Raw genomic sequence first — 20,957 nt, 5'->3', positions numbered from 1 at the left:
GCTCGGATTCAACCCCTTGCCTGGGAACTTCCATATGCGATGGGTGTGGCTCAAAAAAAAGAGATGAGGGGGAAGAAAAAAAAATCAAGCTAAGAGTTGATGTTTTAAATAATAAAGTATATTGACAAATTTTAGTAGACTAGCCAAGGAAAAAAGGTCAAAAAATATGGAGTTCCTGTTGTGGCTCAGTGGTTAATGAATCCGACTAGGAACCATAAGGTTGCAGGTTCGGTCCCTGGCCTTGCTCAGTCGGTTAAGGATCCAGCGTTGCCGTGAGCTGTGGTGTAGGTTGCAGATGCGGCTTGGATCTGATGTTGTTGATTCAATCCCTAGCCTGGGAACCTCCATATACCACAGGAGCTGCCCTAGAAAAGGCAAAAAGACAAAAAAGAAATGTGAAAATGAAAGACAAGACATCAAAGGCATCAAAGAAATACAAAGGACCAGAAGAATAGTATTAACAATTATGCACCAACAAATTATCATCATTACTATTTGGTCTTTCTGTCTTTTAGGGCCATACCTGAGGCACATGGAGGGTCCCAGGCTAGGGGTCTAATTGGAGCGGTAGACACCAACCTACGCCACAGCCACAACAACTCAGGATCCGAGCCACATCTGTGACCTACACCACAGCTCACGGCAGCACCAAATCCTTAAACCACTGAGTGAGGCCAGGGATCGAACCTGTGTCCTCATGGATGCTAGTCGGGTTTGCTAACCGCTGAGCCACAAGGGGAACTCTCGTACACCAAGAAATTAGATAAATTATAATAAATTCTTAGAAGCACGAAGCCTACCAAGACTCAATCATGAAGAGAAAGTCTGAACAGATCAATAATAAAGGAGGACACAAACAATAAACACAACCTTCTTGACAAAGAAAAGCCAAGGACTAAATGGTTTCACTGGTGAAATTTCACCAAACATTAAAAAAATAACATCAATCAGTCTCAAACTCTTCCAAAAAAATTGAGGCGGGAACACTCCCAAGTTCTTTTTTAGGAGGAAAGCATTACTCCGGCACCAAAGCCAGATAAGGAACACTATAAGAAAATAAATTTATAGGGTGACATGCCTGATGAATATAAATGCAACAATTCTCAGGAAAAGTCTAACCAAATTCAACAGCAAACTTAAAAGATTATACAGCATGATTGTGTGTAATTTACCCCTCACATGGAAGGAAGGTGCAATATCATTTTATATTCTATATATAAAATAATAAGGGTGATACACAATGTGAATAGAATGAAGAATATATGATCCTTTCAATAGAAGTAGAAAAAGCAAATGAAAAAATTCAATAAACATTTTATGACAAAAGCTCTCAACAAACTGAAAATAGAGCAATAAGACCATGTAATATATACCCACAACTAATCTTATACCTTGTAATCTTGTGAAAGCTTTTTCTTTCTTTTTTTTTTCTCATCTTTTTAGGGCCACACCTGCGGCATATGGAGGTTCCCAGGCTAGGAGTCAGTTTGGAGCTGTAGCTGCCAGCCTAAACCACAGCCATAGCAACGTGGGATCCAAATCACGTCTGTGATCTACACCACAGCTCCTGGCAATACCAGATCCTTAACTCACTGATCAAGGCCAGCGATCAAACCTGCTTCCTCATGGATACTAGTCGGGTTCCTCAACCACTGAGCCATGATGGGAACTCCAGCCTTTTCTTTTAAATCAGTAACAAGATAAAGGTACCCATACCCACTACTCTTATTAAAGATGGTACTGAACTCCAAACAGAGCAATCTGACACAAAAGTAGAAGAAAAAGGCATCCAAAATGGACAGGAATTAAACCTTTTTCAGGAGTTCCTGTTGTGCCTCAGTGGAATAAGAACCTGACTAGTGTCCATTAGGGTATGGGTTTGATTCCTGGCCTCACTCAGTCGGTTAAAGGATCTGGTGTTTCCATGAGCTGCAGTGTAGGTTGCAGACGTGGCTCAGATCTGGTGTGGCTGTGGCGTAGGCCAGCAGTGCAGCTCTATTTCGACCCCTAGCCTGGGAACTTGCATATGCCATAGGGGGGCCCTAAAAACAAACAAAAAACCACTTTTTCTGTTTTAAGAAAACAATCTCATATGTGATACCCCCCCGAAATGGTAGAATAAATGAGGTCAATATAGTTGAAGCATACAGAATCATTCAAAAATCAGATGCATTTCTATACATGTGAAAGAAAATCATTCCATGTACAATTACATGAGAAGAATGCCTAGGAATAAATATAACTGAGGGAGTTAAAGACTCGTGTAGTAAAAACTACAAGACATTAAGAAAAGAAATTGAAGACAACACAAATGTTAAAATAGTTTTTGCTCGTGGATAAAAATTAAACAATCAAAAGTAATGATTAAAAATAATTCTTAAACTGTCCGTACTTTCCAAAGCAATATATAGGTTCAGTGCAATTCCTATTAAAATTTAAATAGCATATTTCACAGAAATAGAATAAAAAAATTCTAAAATTTGCATGGAACCACAAAAGAATCCAAATAGCAAAAGCAATCACGAGAAAGAAGAAAAAAAGACTGGAGGCAATGTGTTTCAAGATTTCAAATTCTATCTCAAAGCTATAATAAAAATAGCATGATATTGATATAAAAACAGATCAGTGGAAAAAATAGCATAGAAATAAACCTTAGCATGTATGGTCAATTAATTTATGACAAAGAAGCCAAGAATATACAATGGGGAAATATAATCTCTTTAATAAATGTTGGCAAGGAGTTCCCATCGTGGCGCAGTGGTTAATGAATCCGACTAGGAACCCTGAGGTTTTGGGTTCGATCTCTGCCCTTGCTCAGTGGGTTAACAATCCAGTATTGCCGTGAGCTGTGGTATAGGTTGCAGACGCGGCTCGGATCCCGCGTTGCTGTGGCTCTGGCATAGGCCGGTGGCTACAGCTCCGATTCAACCCCTAGCCTGGGAACCTCCATATGCCGCGAGAGCGGCCCGAGAAATGGCAAAAAGACAAAAAAAAAAAAAAAAAAAAAAAAAGCAAAACATGCAAAAGAATGAAATCAGACCACTATCTCTTACACCTTACACAAAAAATAAAAATGGATTAAAGACTCATGAATGGACGATATAAAACTGTAACTTTCACAGAAGAAAAAACATAAATGCAGTAAGTTCTTTAACATAGGTCCTGGTTTTTTTGAATCTGATAAAAGCAACAAAAGCAAAAATAAGCAAGTGGGAGGACATCAAACTAAAAAGCTTATGCACATCAATGTGCATTGACAAAATAAAAAAGCAACTTACTGAAAAAATATTTGCAGATCATATACAGATAAGGAGCTAATATGCAAAACATACTAAAAACTCATATAGCTCAATAATGAAAAAACAAAAATGAACAAGCAATTGTGCTAAAAAATGGGCTGGGCAGAATAATTAAATATTTTTTTCCCAAAATAGATGGCCATAGAGGTGTCCAACAGGCACATGAAAAGATGGTCGACATTACTAACAATTCGGGAAACGCAAATCAAAACCACAAAGAGCTATCACCTCACACCTGTCAGAATGGCTAGTATCAAAGGGACAATAACAAATGTCAACCAGAGAATAAAAGGGAACTCTCTATGCACTCTTGGTGGGAATGTAAACTGGTGCAGTCACTATGGAAAAACAGTATGGAAATTCCTCAAAAGATATTTTGCTTTGGGTATTTATCTGGGGGAGAAAAGAGAAAAGACTAGTTGGAAAATATATATGTACCCCTATGTTCATTGCAGCATTATTTACAATAGCCAAGACATGAAAACAACCTAAGCACCACTGATAGATGAATTGATAAAGAGGTGATATAAATACACACACCTCACAAGATTTTATACGCGTGTGTATGAGAATATGCACGTTAACACACATATACATACATATAATAGAATACTATTCAGCCATAAAGAGTGATATATTGCCATTTGTGACATGGATATATCTTGGGGCTAACAGTTTAAATGAAGCCCAGAGAAAGACAAATATGGTATGATTTCACTAATATGGACCCTAAACCACAAAACAAAACAAAAAAACTCATAGATTACATAGAATAGATTGATGATTGCCAGAGGGGAGGGGTGGTAGGGGGTTGGGAGTCAAGAGCTACAAATTTCCAGTTACAAAATAATGTACATATAACATACAGCATGGTGACTTAGTCAAAACTATTGTATTGCCAATTTGGAAATAGCTAAGAAAGTAAATCTTCAGTTCTCAATAAAAAAAGTTAATTCCGTAACTTTATATGATGACAGGTGGTAACAAGACTAGTTATGGTGATCATTTTGCAATGTATACAAATGTTGAATTATTGTGTTTTATTCTTGAAAACAATATGATTTTATATGTTGACTTTACTTCAGTTAAAAAAAAAAAAACACTCTAAGCCAGATGTCTCAGAATGGGCTAGGGTGGTGGAGTGGTTGCAGTCTCGTGCTTACAGACCATGCTGAACAGAATGTGCAGCTGGCTTGCCTCAGCACTGTGGGGAGACACATGCACTGCCTTCCATGGCCTCACCCAGAGGTACCTGCACATGTTGGGCTTGCTACGTCCACAGACGAGAGTGAGAAGAGGAAATTGCCCTGCGCCACGTGGCAGTGCTGGAGTTCTTGGTGTGCCCACTTTCCAAGAAGCTGCTCAAATGTAAAGCATCAACAAATGAATCCATCAATGAAGAGTCAAGAATAGCCTATCCATCTATTGATGGGATTCCTAATATAAAACCACAGGCAGCTAGAATGACACATCATCCCCCCCAAATAAGAAGGAAGAAGAGAAGTTCCTGCTGTGGTGCAGCAGAAATGAACCTGACTAGTATCCATGAGGATGCGGTTTGATCCCTGGCCTTGCTCATTGGGTCAAGGATCCAGCATTGCCATGAGCTGTGGTGTAAGGTTGCAGATGTAGCTCAGATCCTGCCATTGCTGTGGCTGTGGTGTAGGCCAGCAGCTATAGCTCCAATGTGACCCCTAGCCTAGGAACTTCCACATGCCTTGGGTGTGGCCCTAAAAAGCAAAAAAAAAAAAAAAAAAAAAAAAAAAAAAAAAAAAAAAGGCAGCATGAGATCATATTTAAAAATGACACACACAACTAAATTTTCTAAATACCATCTACCTTTTAAAAAAGAGTGGCAGGTGATAAGTGGGGGAGAAGAATCTTTCTGTCTTTTCCTACATTCACTGTCCTTTATTCCAGTGGTCTCTTTGGCAGGACTGTTACACGCCGCTTCTGCAGAAGTAAACTTCCCATGGGGTTGTACTAGTGCAATCAGCCTGTGCTTTTAGTCTGCCCGCACTAGTGCAATTAGCCTGTGCTTTTACAGTCTGCTCTTGCCAAACACCATACTCATTAATGTGTTCTTTCACCTTTGGACTTGGATATTACACTTTTCAGGCATAATTAATGCAGTCAGAGCCAAGATGGTATATACTAATGATATGCTTGAGTGTCTGTCTCTGAAAGCTCAACTACATAGAAATACTGGAAACCCACTTAATTGGCAGGAAAGATGCTTTGCTTGGCTTCAGAGGTTTAGACTATGGGAGGCTTAAGCTGCAGAGGCTTCTATATTGTACTTTGGTTCTGCCCTTGTTTTTTGAAGGTTCTGATGTATATGTGGTGTATCAGAAGAAATATTTATTTCCACAAAGTGTCTTGTTAGAAATTAATGGCCCCAACCATCATCTGATGACTTTCTTTTTTTTTTTTCCCCAGGGCCACACCTGTGGTATATAGAAAGTCCTGGGCTAGGGGTCAAAGAGGTGCAGCTGCTAGCCCACACCACAGCCAGGGCAATCCTGGACTTGAACCACATCTGTGACCTACACCAGAGCTTGTGGCAACATTGGATCCTTAACCCACAAGTGAGGCCAAGGATCAAACCTGTATCCTTATGGATGCTAGTTGGGTTTTTAACCCTCTGAGCCACAACAGAAACTCCTGATGACTTTATTTCTTATCCCATTCATAACTAAAAATTAATTTGAAATTTTAAAAAAATCACTATATAACATGTCAGAACAGTGATGCCAAACAATGAGATATATGTTAGATAATTACAGAGAAAAATTTAAAGTTCAAAGATTAAATCTCTGCAAAAAAAAAAGAGACCACCACCAAACCAAAATATGACACACTGGAAAGCTGGGATAAGCTAGAGAGTGGGAATACCCCGAGCCCATCTCCTCTCACAGGCACACCAAAAGCACAACTATTCAAAGAATGACCATCAGTGAAAAGGACCTGGAACCTACCAGAAAAGACCTTCGACAACTAAAGATATAAAGAAAGACTGACGAGATATGTGGTAGCAATGGGGTTGTAATACGGTCAAGGAACTCACCCCCAGGTTGGCAGCCCCCAAATGGGAGAATAATTATAACTTCAGAGGTTCTTTGAAAGGAGAGGGAGAAAGCCCCAAGCCCTATGTTGGCTCCCCAGTCTGGGTGGTCCTACACTGAGAAAATGAGCCCCCAGAGAATTTATCTTTGAAGGCCAGTGGTTGCTTAATTTTAGGAGTCCCAGAGGGTTGGGGGAAATAGAGATGTCACTCTTTAATGGGCACACACAAAAATTTTCAAATGCTCTGGGATCCAAGGCAGGAGGAGTAATACAATAGGAGCCTGGGTCAGACCTACTTGCTATTCTTGAAGAGTCTTCTGAAGAGGCAAGAGACAATTGCAGCTCACCTTGGGGACATAGACAGTGACAGCAGCCATTGCGGGGAGCTCCTTCTACCACATGGACACTGGTGCTGGCACATGCCACTTTGGAATCCTTCTTCTAGCTTATAGCCCCAGTTCCCAGCCCTACCCAGACCAAAGAGCTTATAGGCACCACTGCTGGGATTGTTCACAGACAAACAGAAGCTGAAAGAGTTCAGAACCAGCAAACCACCTTTATAAGTAATGCTAAAGGAAATTCTCCAAGCAAAAAAAAAAAAAAGCCACAACTAGAAATGTGAAAATTATTAAAGGAAAAAAGCTCACTCCCAGCTTTTTAAGCATTCTGTTCAGCTCTTTCAAACTTCTAGGATCCTCTAAACCTAGACACAAAAACTATTGATTATTGGTAGGCTAGTCCATTTCATCAGCAGTCATTTCAGACTCTGCTATGTGCAAGGCACAGAGCTAAATCTGTGCCAAACATATAGGAAAGGTAGAAAATCATCCACATACAAATCTAGTAGGAAAGTTAAAAGACAAATATAGTAAAAATCATCTATTCTGACAATAAGCAGTTAAGGGAATACACAAAACAATTAGATGTAAAATATGGTATCAAGACAGTAATCATGAGAAGAGGCTAGTACAAATGCCAGATTGTGAAAACACATGTGAAATTAAGAGTTTAACAACATAAAATAATCACACACGTGGTAGTAGTTGAGCCTGATGATAACCACAAAACAAAAATTTATAATAGACACACAAAAAAAGTAAAAGGAATCCAAATATAATACTAAAGAGCCATCAAATAACAGAACAAAAATGAAAAGGGACAAAAAAGATCTACAAAACAGGAGTTCCCGTCGTGGCGCAGCAGAAACAAATCTGACTAGGAACCATGAGGTTGCAGGTTCGATTCCTGGCCTCACTCAGTGGGTTAAGGATCTGGCATTGCCATGAGCTGTGGTGTAGGTTGCACATATGGCTTGGATCTGGCGTTGCTTTGGCTCTGGTATAAGCCAGCCAGCTGTAGCTCCAATTGGACCCCTAGCCTGGGAACCTCCATATGCCTTGGGCACAGCCCCAAAAACCAAAAAACCAAAAAAAAAAAAAAAAACCCACCAAAAAAGATTTACATAACAACCAAAAAATTTATATATTGATAATTACTTTAAAAATAGACTAAATGCTCCAAAGATATAGAGTGGTCAATGAAACAAAAACAATACCTGCAGATATGCTGCTTATAAGAGACATACTTCAGATCTAAAGACACATACTGACTAAAAGTGAAGGGACAGAAAAAGGTATTCCACACAATAGAAATCAAAAGAAAGCCAGGGAGTTCCCGTCGTGGCGCAGTGGTTAACGAATCCGGCTAGGAACCATGAGGTGGTGGGTTCGGTCCCTGGCCTTGCTCAGTGGGTTAACGATCCGGCGTTGCCGTGAGCTGTGGTGTAGGTTGCAGACGCGGCTCGGATCCCACGTTGCTGTGGCTGTGGTGTAGGCCAGCGGCTACAGCTCCGATTTGACCCTTAGCCTGGGAACCTCCATATGCCGCGGGAGCGGCCCAAGAAATGGCTAAAAAAAAAAAGACAGACAAAAGAAAGCCAGGATAGCGATACCTATTCCATCAGACTTTACATAGACTGTAAAGACTGTTAAAAGAGATAAAGAGGGACACTACATAATGATCAAGGGATGAATCCAAGAAGTAGATATAACAACTGTAAGTATATATGTATCCAATACAGGAGCACCTAAATACATAAAGCAAATATTAACTGAAGTAAAGGGGGAAACTGACAGTAACACAATAAAAATGAGGAACTTTAAAACTCCACTTATATCAAGGGATAGGTCAGAAAATCAATAAAGAAACACTTTAAAAGTTCAAACATTCAAATGACCTTAAATGACATATGGATGTATGTACGTGTGTATAACAGAGAAAGAAAACCAAAATAAACAAATGAGACCTTATCGACTTTACAAGCTTCTGTGTAGCAAAGGAAACCATTTAAAAAAAAAAAAAAGCAACCAAAAAAAGACAACTTACGGAATAGGAGAAAATAGTTGCAAACAATGTAGTTGAGGGAGTTCCTGTCCTGGCACAGCGGAAACAAATCTGACTAGGAACCACGAAGTTGTGGGTTTGATCCCTGGACTCGCTCAGTGGCTTAAGGATCCGGGGTTGCCATGAGCTGTGGTGTAGGTTGCAGATATGGCTCATATCTCATGTTGCTGTGGCTGTGGTGTAGGCCGGCGGCTGTAGCTTCCGTTCGACCCCTAGCCTGGGAACCTCCATATGCTGAGAGTGAGGCCCTAAAAGAGCAAAAAAAAAAAAAAAAAAAAAAAAAATACCACCGAAAAACCAAAAACCTAAACCAAAAGCAATGCAATTGACAAGGGCGTAATCTCCAAAACACACAAACAACTCATGCAACTCAACAACAACAACAGAAAAATAGGCAGAAGACCTAAATAGACATTTCTCCAAAGAAGACATACAGATGGCCAACAGGCACATGAAAAGATGCTCAACATCACTAATTATCAGCAAAATGCAAATCAAGACTCTAATGAGGTCCTACTTCACACCAGTCAGAATGGCCATCACTAAGAAGTCTACAAATAACAAATACTGGAGAAGGTATAGAGAAAAGGCAACTCTCCTACACAGTTGATAGGAATGTTAGTGCAACTGCCATGAAAAACAGTATGGAGGTTCCTCAGAAAACTAAGAATAGAATTATACCATGAGATCCAGCAATATCTTGCAGAATATTTAGTCATAAGTAAACAATCCCAATGGATTTCCTTTGAGTGTCATAAAGGGTCTCAGAGCACTCTAACAGATAATGGCTACATGCAACTTGAAAGCAGACATTTCATTCATCTCTAGATTCCCTAAGATTTAATTTTGTGCCTTGCACAAAGCAGAGTCTGAAATGATTGCTATTGAAACAGACTAATAGCATACTAATAATCAACACTCAGTTTCTGTGTCTAGATTTAGACGATCCTAGAAATTAGAGAAAGCAGAACACAATTCTCGATGCAACCAGGCAATTCACAAAGAGTTCTTGGGCCTCCTTTGTCCCCACCCTTCCAGACAGTTCTAAACCAACCAGACCAGATTCCCAAAGAAGCCCCCTATGTTCTCCCAGCGCCCTGGGCACATGTGCTCCATGGCAGTCGTATTGCACATAATTACCTGTTTGCTCGTCCACCATACTTCAGTCACTACACTCTGAGTACTTGGAGAGCAGGGACTGCACCGCAGTGTCACTAATAATATTCATGAGAATAATTATAATCTTCTCATCTAATTCTCTCAATAACATAGATAATAAAATTACTCCTGTTTTACACTTGAGGACACTAGGCTTATCCATAGATTAGGTAATTTGTTTAAATTCATATATAATTTTTAAAATTTTATGATTTTTATTTTTCCATTATAGTTGGTTTACAATGTTCTGTCAATTTCTACTGTACAGCAACGTGACCTAGTCATATATATATATATTTTTTTTTCTTTTTCTCACATCATCTTCCATCATGTTCTGGCACAAGTGACTGGATATAGTTCCCTGTGCAATAGAGCAGGAGCTCATTGCTTATCCACTCCAAATAAATATTCATATAATTTTAAGAGAGGCAGTTTGGATTCCAATCCAGGACAGCCTGACTTCAAATTTTATGGTCTCAATTACCAGCTCTAACTTATCTCAGCCTTTTGGTCGGTCCGTCCGTCCTTCCCTCCTTCCTCCCTCTCTCCCTTGTTCAATAATTAGCATGGTATCTGGCACAAAAGTGACATGATGACATCTAAGGCATATCTGTTCAAAGAATGACTGACAGATGTTTAAGACAGAATCTACACTGGCCATCACCAGGAATTTTTGTCACTTTCCAAAGACAACATACCAGTGATCCAAGAATGCACCATTTTAAATACTCTGAGAGGCAAATCAAACTATAATTCTTTCTACAGAGACATGCATTTGGCTTAAGACTGATCCTTTCAGATAACATTCTAGGAACTGATTTTAAAGAGCTAGGTTTTGTACTCAGTGACAGGAAAAGAATAAAGTAAAAAGCCCTAGCACCAGCCTTCTTGGTATTCCTTCCACTAGTGACACAGATATCCTAATAATGGAATACATGGCCAAAAATTTTTTTTTTAAATTTCAGAGATGGTAAGAGTGTGTGAAATACTGACGCACATGACTTAGCATGATCTTAGAGTTTATTTTATACTCTCCATTTAAATTTATGAAGAGAAAGATTACTATAATAGAGACAAGTTGGCAGTTGTGATCATTAACAGCGAGCTATTGCCCATGGGTATGCAATACAATGTAGTACATGCTGATTTCTTTTAATGTTTACTATTTTGAGATTGTGATTGAAAATTACTGTTGAACTGCAGATGACACAAGCTGTGTTCCACAAACGATAAATATCATAAGCTGGTTATAAAAGCAGTAAGGTGTTACTATGTTTGTGTCATTAGATTTACTTTACTGACATAAACAGTTCAAAACAACACCATTTACATGTAATTTAAGTACTATACAACTTATTTTTACAAATAGCACCATACACTGTGCTTTATGCAAATGGAAGTGTTCAGGCTTCTTCTTTTTTTTTTTTTTTTTTTGGTTTTTTAAGGGCCACACTTTTGGCATATGGAAGTACCCAGGCTAGGGGTCAAATCAGAGCAGTAGCCACCAGCCTACACCACAGCTAGAGCAACACCAGATCCAAGCCTCATTTGCAACCTATACCACAGCTCACGGCAACACGGGATCTTTAATCCATTGAGTGAGGCCAGGGATCGAACTCATGGATACCAGTCGGGTTCTTAACTCCCTGAGCCAGAAGAGAACTCCCAGGCTCCTTTCAACTTGACTGAACCACCATCACTCTTCTAGTAAACTATATTCATATCATTTCAGTGGCATACTTTCAACATTAACTTGTTAGAGGAACTGCTCCTCCAAAGAGGGGGAAAAAAAAGAGTGAAATCAAGCAAAAAGAAGGAGTGAAAGAAAGGCAGGTTTCTTGTCTTTATATTCTGTGAAATAGATTAAATAAATTCAGAGTCAAACATCAAGATGATTCCAAGCTGCATCTCCCCAGCAAGCAGATGAAATCTACATTAAAATCATGCAGACGGCTGTTTCCTGGGCAGCATCAGTTTTAACAGGAGGGCCCGTGGGAGATTCTCAGTGGAGCCAATCTAAGGGAAAAGCTGGGGCTGGCGGGGGTGGGGGGATGATATCCAGCTCCACCACCATACCCTGTGAGGCTGAGGTATTATCAGGGGCCCTCTTGAAGGTGAATAGCCAGCATCTCTGCTATGAAGATTTCATGGGGAAACCATTCTTGCAAACCAGCCTCTATGAATTTTACAAAGACTAAATTCTCATGTCCACAAAGTAAATGAAAAGGGCTTCCTTAGTGATTCTTAAAAGCCAGTGCATAGCTCAGCTCAGTCCACCCCCCCTTTTTTTCTTTTTAGGGCCACACCTGCAGCATATGGAAGTTCCCAGGCTAGGGGTCTAATCAGAGCTGTAGCTACTGGCCTACAACACAGCTACAGCAATGCAGGATCTAAGCTGTGTCTGCGACCTACACCACAGCTCACAGCAACACTGGATCCTTAAACCACTGAGCAAGGCCAGGGATCAAACCTGTGTCCTCATGGCTACTAGTCAGGTTCATTACTGCTAAGCCACGATGGGAACTCCTTCAGTCCACATTTTATTTTTCAAAGGTAAAGAGATGAGCTTAGGTTCATCTCACACTCTGATGACCCCTGAGATACTTAGTCTTGTTTTCCTCTCTATAAGATTTATACAGGGATGATGTGGGGCCAGAACCTTCTCCTCATCCTTGAACTGCCTGTGGTGAGGTAGCTTGGGTACCTCCCCAAGTGGATTCTCCTTTGAGAGATACCGATGTGTCATTCATGTCACTTCACACCCTGAGTGTTGACCATTTCGGGTGTGTTATAGCCTTCTTTGCTTGAGGAGGGGGCTCAATGATGAGTGTCTCCCTAGGTGAGGAAATAACATGTTTTCCCACAAAACCCTACATTTCTCTTAGAGCTTGGCTTTTTATTTATTTTTAATTAATTTATTTATTTAGTCTTTTGTCCTTTTAGGGCCACACCTGAGGCACATGGAGGTTCCCAGGCCAGGGGTCCAATCGGAGCTGTGGCTCCTAGCCTATGCCAGAGCCACAGCAATGCCAGATCTGAGCCGAGTCTGCAACCTACACCACAGCTCACGGCAACACCGGATCTCCAACCCACCAAGTGAGGCCAGGGATCGAACCTGCAACCTCATGGTTCCTAGTCAGATTTGTTTCTGCTGTGCCACGATGAGAACGCCGAGCTTGGCTTTTTAAAACACAGAAATGGGAGTTCCCGTCGTGGCTCAGTGGTTAACAAATCCGACTAGGAACCATGAGGTGGCAGGTTCGATCCCTGGCCTTGCTCAGTGGGTTAAGGATCCGGCGATGCCGTGAGCTGTGGTGTAGGTTGCAGATGCGGCTCAGATCCCGCATTGCTGTGGCTCTGGCGTAGGCCGGCAGCTACAGCTCCGATTGGACCCCTAGCCTGGGAACCTCCACATGCCGTGGGAGCTGCCTTAGGAAAGGCAAAAAGACAAAAATAAATAAATAAATAAAACACAGAAATGGTGTTTCTACTGAACAAACACAAATGGTACTGGGTGGATATAATCCATAATTAAAACTCTGAAAGAATATGCTGGGAAATGATGGAAGACCCTGGCATAAACAGAACGGCAACAGTGATGTGGTTTTCCATTCAGAAAGGAGAGACTACCCAGTTATTCAAGGATTCAAAGGTAAGCTCCAAAAGGCCAAGATCTGGGCTTGTCCTCTCTGGGGCAGCACTCCAAGGCCCAGCATTGGACACACAGTACTGAACACACAGTACCTATTTGGAAAAGAGATATTAAGGAGAAAAATCAGTGTTGTCTATGGAGTTCCTGCCATGGCTCCGTGGTCAATGAACCCGACTAGTATCCACGAGGGCACGGGTTCCATCCCTGGCCTCGCTCAGTGGCCAGGATCTGGCATTGCCATGAACTGTGGTGTAGGTTGCAAATGTGGCTTAGATCCTGCATTGCCATGGCTGTGGCATAGGTGGGCGGCTGCAGTTCCAATTCAACCCCTAGCGTGGGAACTTCTATATGCTGTGGGTGCAGCCCTAAAAAGACAAAAAACAAAAAAAAAACCATTGTCTAATTTTGAAAAAATACCAATTTGACACCAAATAATTATTGTCTTTTGCATATGTAATTTCTTTTTTTGGTCTTTTTCTCTTTTATGGCTGCCCCTGAGGCATGTGGAAGTTCCCAGGCTAGGGGTCAAATCGGAGCTGCAGCTGCAGGCCTACACCACAGCCACAGCAACACTGGATCCGAGCTGCATCTGCAACTCCAGATCCTTAACTTAATGAGCAAGGCCAGGGATCTAACCCGCATCCTCAGGGACCATGTTGGGTCCTTAACCTGTCAAGCCACAGAGGGAACTCCCTGCATATGTAATTTCTGATTTATGAGAATTACAACAAAACATTTCTTGTTTAGAGTGTGAAGCTCTTTTTGGCTGGACGCACACGTACTTCGATATATGACTTATGACTGTGGTCGTCAACCTCAGGACCTGTGGGTGGCTGCTTCCTGCCCAGGACCATCATTTTCGTTTTTATAATGAAAATTCCTCAGCCTTTATTTGCTCTCTGCCAGCTGCTCCATGCTGCTTGGCTGTTGAGCTAATGCTGGCTTTCCTACATTATTACTAAGTATGTTCCTTGAAGCATTTCTTTTGTCCCTATTTAGACAGAAGGCCCAGCCTCAATTGCTCACTTGGACATTGCTTTGATAACTTGCTGTCAGGCATTCTATTTACATGATCAACCTATTGAAACTGAATTACCATAAGTATGATTTTTCCTACTAGTATTCTGACAGTGCTCTGGGCCCTCATTAATGCGGATAATTTTGCCATTTAATTTTATATATAGCATAAAGGGAGAATTGCCTAGGAACTGGATCTAATATCAATGACAGGCCTGACCAAAGCTCAAAGAAGTAGAATTCTCTGGAGTCGGCCATGCCCTGAGTTCTTAATTAGAATTTCATGGAACGGGAGTTCCTGTTGTGGCTCAGCTGTAACAAACCTGACTAGTATCTGAGGTTGCAGGTTCCATCCCTGGCTTTGCTCAATGGATTAAAGGATCTGGTGTTGCTGTGAGCTATGGTGTAGGTTGCAGATGCAGCTCAGATCTGGCGTTGCCTTGGCTGTGGCATAGCCTGTCAGCTGCAGCTCCGATTCAACCCCTGGCCCTGGAACTCCCATATGCCACAAGTATGGCCCTAAAAAGAAAAAAAAAATTTCATGGAAGTAATCAGAATTGGTCCTATCATAGCAATTCCCTGTTTTCTCTCTACTGGTGTTTTTCTACCTTTTTTTTTTTTTTGCCTTTTTGCCTTTTCGCCTTTTCTAGGGCTGCTCCCAGCGCGGCATATGGAGGTTCCCAGGCTAAGGGTCTAAATGGAGCTGTAGCCACCCGCCTATAAAACAGCCACAGCAACTCGGGATCCGAGTAATGTCTGCAACCCACACCACAGCTCACGGCAACACCGGATCCTTAACCCACTGAGCAAGGCCGGAGGTTGAACCCACAACCTCATGGTTCCTAGTCAGATTCATTAACCACTGCACACGACGGGAACTCCTTTTTTTTTTTTTTTCTTTTTTGACCGCCTTGTGGCATATGGTATTCCTAGGCCAGGCATCAGAACCGAGCCTCTGTTGCTACCTACCCTGAAGCTGCAGCAACACTGAATCCTTAATCCATTTTCCTGGCCAAGGATCGAATCTGCATCCCAGTGCTCCAGAGAGGCTGCCAATCCTGTTGCACCACAGTGGGAACTCCTGCTTACATAGTCTAATTCTACTTTCTTTTTGTTTTGTTTTTTGATTTTTTTTTTTTTTTTTTTTTTTTTTGTCTTTTTAGGGCCTCCAGTTCCAAGCTGTGTCTGCGATCTACACCACAGCTCATGGCAATGTCAGATCCTTAACCCACTGAGTGAGGCCAAGGATTGAACCTCTGTCCTCATGGATGCTAGTCAGATTCATTTCCACTGAGCCACGATGGGAACTCCCCTTTTTATCTATTTTCTGTTATGCTGAACACCAGGTTGGGAAGTGGGTAATAGGATATCACTTAACACATTTAAGAAATATAAAAATAGATGCAAAATTTACAAAAATAAGAGAGGAATAAATGGTAAAGCAATGATGAAAATTCTGTTTGAGTGAAGAGAGAAGAATTAGAAAGGAGGAAATTAAAAGCATCTTTTCTAACTTCCATAATTACCTGCTAACCTGTAACAGCAGATTTCTGGTCTTATGAAGAAGTTTAAATGTGAAAAGGAAAATAAAATGAAGATGATCTTGCCGTCTCTCAAATGGGAAGCAGGAAATCAAAGATCTGAAAATGTCCATTCTCAAGAATGGTGGATACAATTTTACACATCCAAAAAATTAAAAAGACAAAGTCATGGTTATCTAGCCTCAGTGGGGAACGTCCTTCTAAATAAAAACTTTTTCTAATAATTGAAGGTAAAGCTTCTTTATTTATTTTCAACCATTCTTTTCATTTTGACTACCTGTGATAGAAATCTTCTTAAAGTGCAAGGATGTGTCCCCATCTTCCTGAGCAGAGAACACTGAAAGTAATTTAACGTTTCCTTGCTGCCCTGGTGTTATTACTGTGAACATCAGCTCCTGCATTTCACTGGAATATGACGCCACCCTCGGGGACTGCTGAGTGCACATGCAACGATCACACGTGACACAAAGTGAGTCCCGACTCCTGATCTTTTAGAATATATATTCTTTTTTGTCATTTTAGGGCCGCACCTGCGGCATATGGAGGTTCCCAGGCTAGGGGTCAAATCGAAGAGACAGGTGCCAGCCTACACCACAGCCCAGCAACGCCAGATCCAAGCTGCATCTTTGACCTACACCACAGCTCACAGCAAAGCCGGATCCTGAACCCACTGAGCAAGGGCAGGGAGCGAACCTGCAACCTCATGGTTCCTAGTTGGATTCATTTCTGCTGTGCCACAATGGGAACTCCTGATCTTTTAAAATATTAATTTGATTTCTTTTTTTTAAATTTCTGGCCTTTAGATATTGGTACCATTATCAGACAAATCCTGCTATGGCAAAGTCCCTCACTTGCAATTTGCTGTGGACTGGGTACACTTACCCACACATAATACATATAATGTGTGTGTATATATATATGTGTGTGTGTGTGTATGTGTGTGTGTGTATAAACATACATATAAATACATGTGTATATATGTATGTATATGTAAATTTTATATGTTTATATAAAACTTGGTTCTACAAGAGGGCCTAAAGGGCTCTTGTATTAATAAATGCACAGCCCTTAGTGCATACCTTTGTGATATATACTTACTCTATGCAGAAAGCCTGTTGTTTTCTCTACTTTTTCTGATTCATGATTGCATTCCACAACCAAGCATCTCAAATTTAAAGGAGCACTAGATTCATTTTGGGAACGCTGCTAAAAATGCAGATTCTGAGTAGACTCTCCTACCTGTCTGAGTAGGAGTCCAAGAGTCTACATTTCCAACAAACTTCTAGGATTACATCCTGAGTGGCAAGGTTTAAGATATTTTATTATTTATTTATTTTAGGTCTTTTTAGGGCTGCACCCATGACATATGGAGGTTCCCAGGGTAGGGGTTGAACTGGAGCTGTAGCTGCCAGCCTATGCCACAGCCACAGCCACAGCCACGTGAGATCCAAGCCACATCTGTGAACTACACCACAACTGACGGCAACACCAGATCCTGTACCCACTGAGTGAGGCCAGGGATGGAACCTGCATCCTCATGTATACTAATTAGGTTCTTAACCCGCTGAGCCACAATGGGAGCTCCTAAGATTATTTTAGATACAGTGATCTAGATTAGGAATCCACAAACTATAGCTTGTGGGCCAAATCTAGCCCACACCCATTTTCATATGGCCTGTGAGCCAAGAAAAATTTTTTACAACTTTTAAATGTTTGGAAAAAGTAAAGAGAAGAAGAATATCTTGTGACACATGAACATTATATGAATTTTAAGTGTCCATCCATGGAGTTTTATTGGAACACAACCACATTTGTGTAGCTGCTTCTGTGCTACAACGGAGTAGTTGCAACAGAGAAAGCATGGCCCACAAAGCCTAAAATGTGTTTCTCTAGCCCTTTACAGAAATAGTTGACAACCCATGATCTAGATGACAATACTTGATGTTTGAATAACATGTTGCAAACTGCAGAGGTGGGTTCAACAGATACTGCTGGTGCAGGACCACGCTGTGCAGTTGGGCAGAATGCTCCCTGCTTGAGGAGGGTTGATGGGGAAGAAACGGCTTCAAAGACACATGAAGTAGCACAGAGGCCAGAAGAGGCCCATCAGAGATGACAACTAGCCCTAAACTACACGGCTGACAAGAAGAGCTGCTAGGGCACAGCATCAAGTCAGGTGGCTTCCCACTGTACCCCAAGGTGATGTGCTAGGAGAACTGTTGGAGTGACAGTTCTCATTTTTTCTTCAACTAGTTTCAAAATGAGTGCATTTTCAATCATTTCAAGATACACGATGACTTCTTTTGTTCTGATGGTAAAAACATCCTTTCAAACGATAAAGTAGGCCAAAAAACATCTCCACTAATATTTTCTTCCAAAGTTTTAATATCCAAATCAAAAATGAAAACAGAAATTACATTCATTGAGAAAGACCTATTCATCTTTTAGATTCAAATGAGACTCTCTTTTTTCCCAAATGCTTCTTCGATATAAAACAGATTCCATTAAAACCTGAAACCCCCAACATCCATTTGTGATAAAAACTCTCGCCAAAGTGGGTATAGAGGGAACATTCCTTAACATAATCAAAGCCATTTATGACAAACCCACAGCGAATATAATACTCAATGGAGAAAAACTGAAAGCCTTCTCACTCAAATCTGGAACAAGAGAGGGATGCCCACTCTCACCACTGCTCTTCAACATAGTTTTGGAAGTCCTAGCCACAGCAATTAGACAAACAAAAGAAATAAAAGGCATCCAAATAGGAAAAGAAGAGAGAAAGCTGTCACTGTATGCAGACAACATGATACTATACATAGAAAACCCGAAGGACTCAACCCAAAAGCTACCTGAACTGATCAACAAATTCAGCAAAGTAGCAGGATATAAGATTGACATTCAGAAATCAGTTGCATTTCTGTATACTAACAATGAAATATTAGAAAAGGAATACAAAAAGACAATACCTTTTAGAATAGTACCTCAAAAAATCAAATTCCTGGGAATACACCTGACCAAGGAGGTAAAGGACTTACATGCCAAGAACTATATAACAATAATCAAGGAAATTAAAGAAGACATAAAGAAATGGAAAGATATTCCATGTTCCTGGATTGGAAAAATTCATATTGTAAAAACAGCCATACTACCCAAAGCAATCTACAGATTTAATGCAATCCCAATCAAATTACCCATGACATGTTTCACAGAACTAGAACAAACAATCCAAAAATTTATATTGAACCACAAAAGACCCAGAATTGCCAAAGCAATCCTGAGAAACAAAAACCAAGCAGGAGGCATAACTCTTCCATACTTCAAGCAATATTATAAAGCCACAGTCATCAAAACAGTGTGGTACTGATACCAAAACAGACAGACAGACCAATGGAACAGAATAGAGAACCCAGAAATAAACCCAGACACCTATGGTCAATTAATCTTTGACAATGGAGGCAAGAGTATAAAATGGGAAAAAGACCATTTATTCAGCAAGAACTGCTGGGAAACCTGGACAGCTGCATGCAAATCAATGAAACTAGAACACACCCTCACACCATGCACGAAAATAAACTCAAAATGGCCAAAAGACTTAAATATAAGACAAGACACCATCAAACTCCTGGAAGAGAACATAGGCAAAACATTCTCTGACATCAACCTTATGATTATTTTCTCAGGTTAGTCTCCCAAGGCAACAGAAATGAGAGCAAAAATAAACCAATGGGACCTAATCAATCTGACAAGCTATTGCACAGCAAAGGAAACCAAAAGGAAACCAAAAAGACAACTTAAAGAATGGGAGAAAATAGCTTCAAACGATGCAATGGACAAGGGCTTAATCTCTAGAACATACAAGCAACTTATACAACTCAACAGCAAAAAAGCCAACCACCCAATGGAAAAATGGGCAAAAGACCTGAATAGACCGTTTTCCAAGGAAGATATACAGATGGCCAACAAGCACATGAAGAAATGCTCAACATCCCTGATTATTAGAGAAATGCAAATCAACACTACAATGAGATACCACGTCACACCAGTCAGAATGGCCATCATTAATAAGTCCACAAATAACAAGTGGGGGGGAGGGGTTGTGGAGAAAAGGGAACCCTCCTGCACTATTGGTGGGAATGTAAGCTTGTATAGCCGCTATGGAGAACAGTATGGGGGTACCTTAGAAATCTATACATAGAACTACCATATGACCCAGCAGTTCCACTCTTGGGCATATATCCGGACAAAACTTTCCTTAAAAAAGACATATGCACCCGCATGTTCATTGCAGCACTATTCACAATAGCCAAGACATGGAAACAACCTAAATGTCCATTGACAGATGATTGGATTAGGAAGATGTGGTATAGATACACAGTGGAATACTACTCAGCCATAAAAAGAACAACATAATGCCATTTGCAGCAACATTGATGGAACCTGAGACTCTCATACTGAGTGAAGTAAGTCAGAAAGAGAAAGACAAATACCATATGATATCACTTATAACTGGAATCTAATATCCAGCACAAATGAACGTTTCCGCAGAAAAGAAAATCATAGACTTGGAGAATAGACTTGTGGCTGCCTGATGGGAGAGGGAGGGAGTGGGAAGAATCAGGAACTTGGGGTTAATGCATGCAAACTATTGCTCTTGGAATGGATTTACGATGAGACCGTGCTGTGTAGCATTGAGAACTATGTCTAGATACTTACATCGCAACATAACAATGGGAGGAAAAAGTATGCATACATGTATGTGTAACTTGCTCCCCATGCTGTACAGCGGAAAAAAAAAAACAAAACCCGAAACTCCACTCC

The 20,957-nt window shown here is 40.7% G+C and overlaps 1 protein-coding gene, 1 long non-coding RNA gene and 1 pseudogene across 3 annotated transcripts in view; 1 reads left to right on the top strand and 2 right to left on the bottom strand.

Annotated features, from left to right (window-relative positions):
* The window catches only part of MOB3B (MOB kinase activator 3B), a 333,368-nt gene that overhangs the window by 35,251 nt on the left and 277,160 nt on the right, over positions 1-20,957 (bottom strand). The gene's annotated exons all lie outside the window — the stretch shown is intronic.
* The window catches only part of LOC146399471 (uncharacterized), a 69,642-nt gene that overhangs the window by 31,737 nt on the left and 16,948 nt on the right, over positions 1-20,957 (bottom strand). The gene's annotated exons all lie outside the window — the stretch shown is intronic.
* On the top strand, positions 4,468-5,504 carry LOC110255601 (phosphatidylinositol N-acetylglucosaminyltransferase subunit Y-like; annotated as a pseudogene).

The sequence above is a fragment of the Sus scrofa genome, chromosome 10 (genome assembly GCF_054392235.1).
Source record: "Sus scrofa isolate SSC_HxYL_T2T_F1_AM1 chromosome 10, Sscrofa_HxYL_maternal_Yorkshire_Landrace_v2.0, whole genome shotgun sequence".
Taxonomy (NCBI): Eukaryota; Metazoa; Chordata; class Mammalia; order Artiodactyla; family Suidae; genus Sus; species Sus scrofa.
The sequence above is the reverse complement of the archived record's forward strand: the minus strand, read 5'-3'. Positions and strand labels throughout refer to the sequence as shown.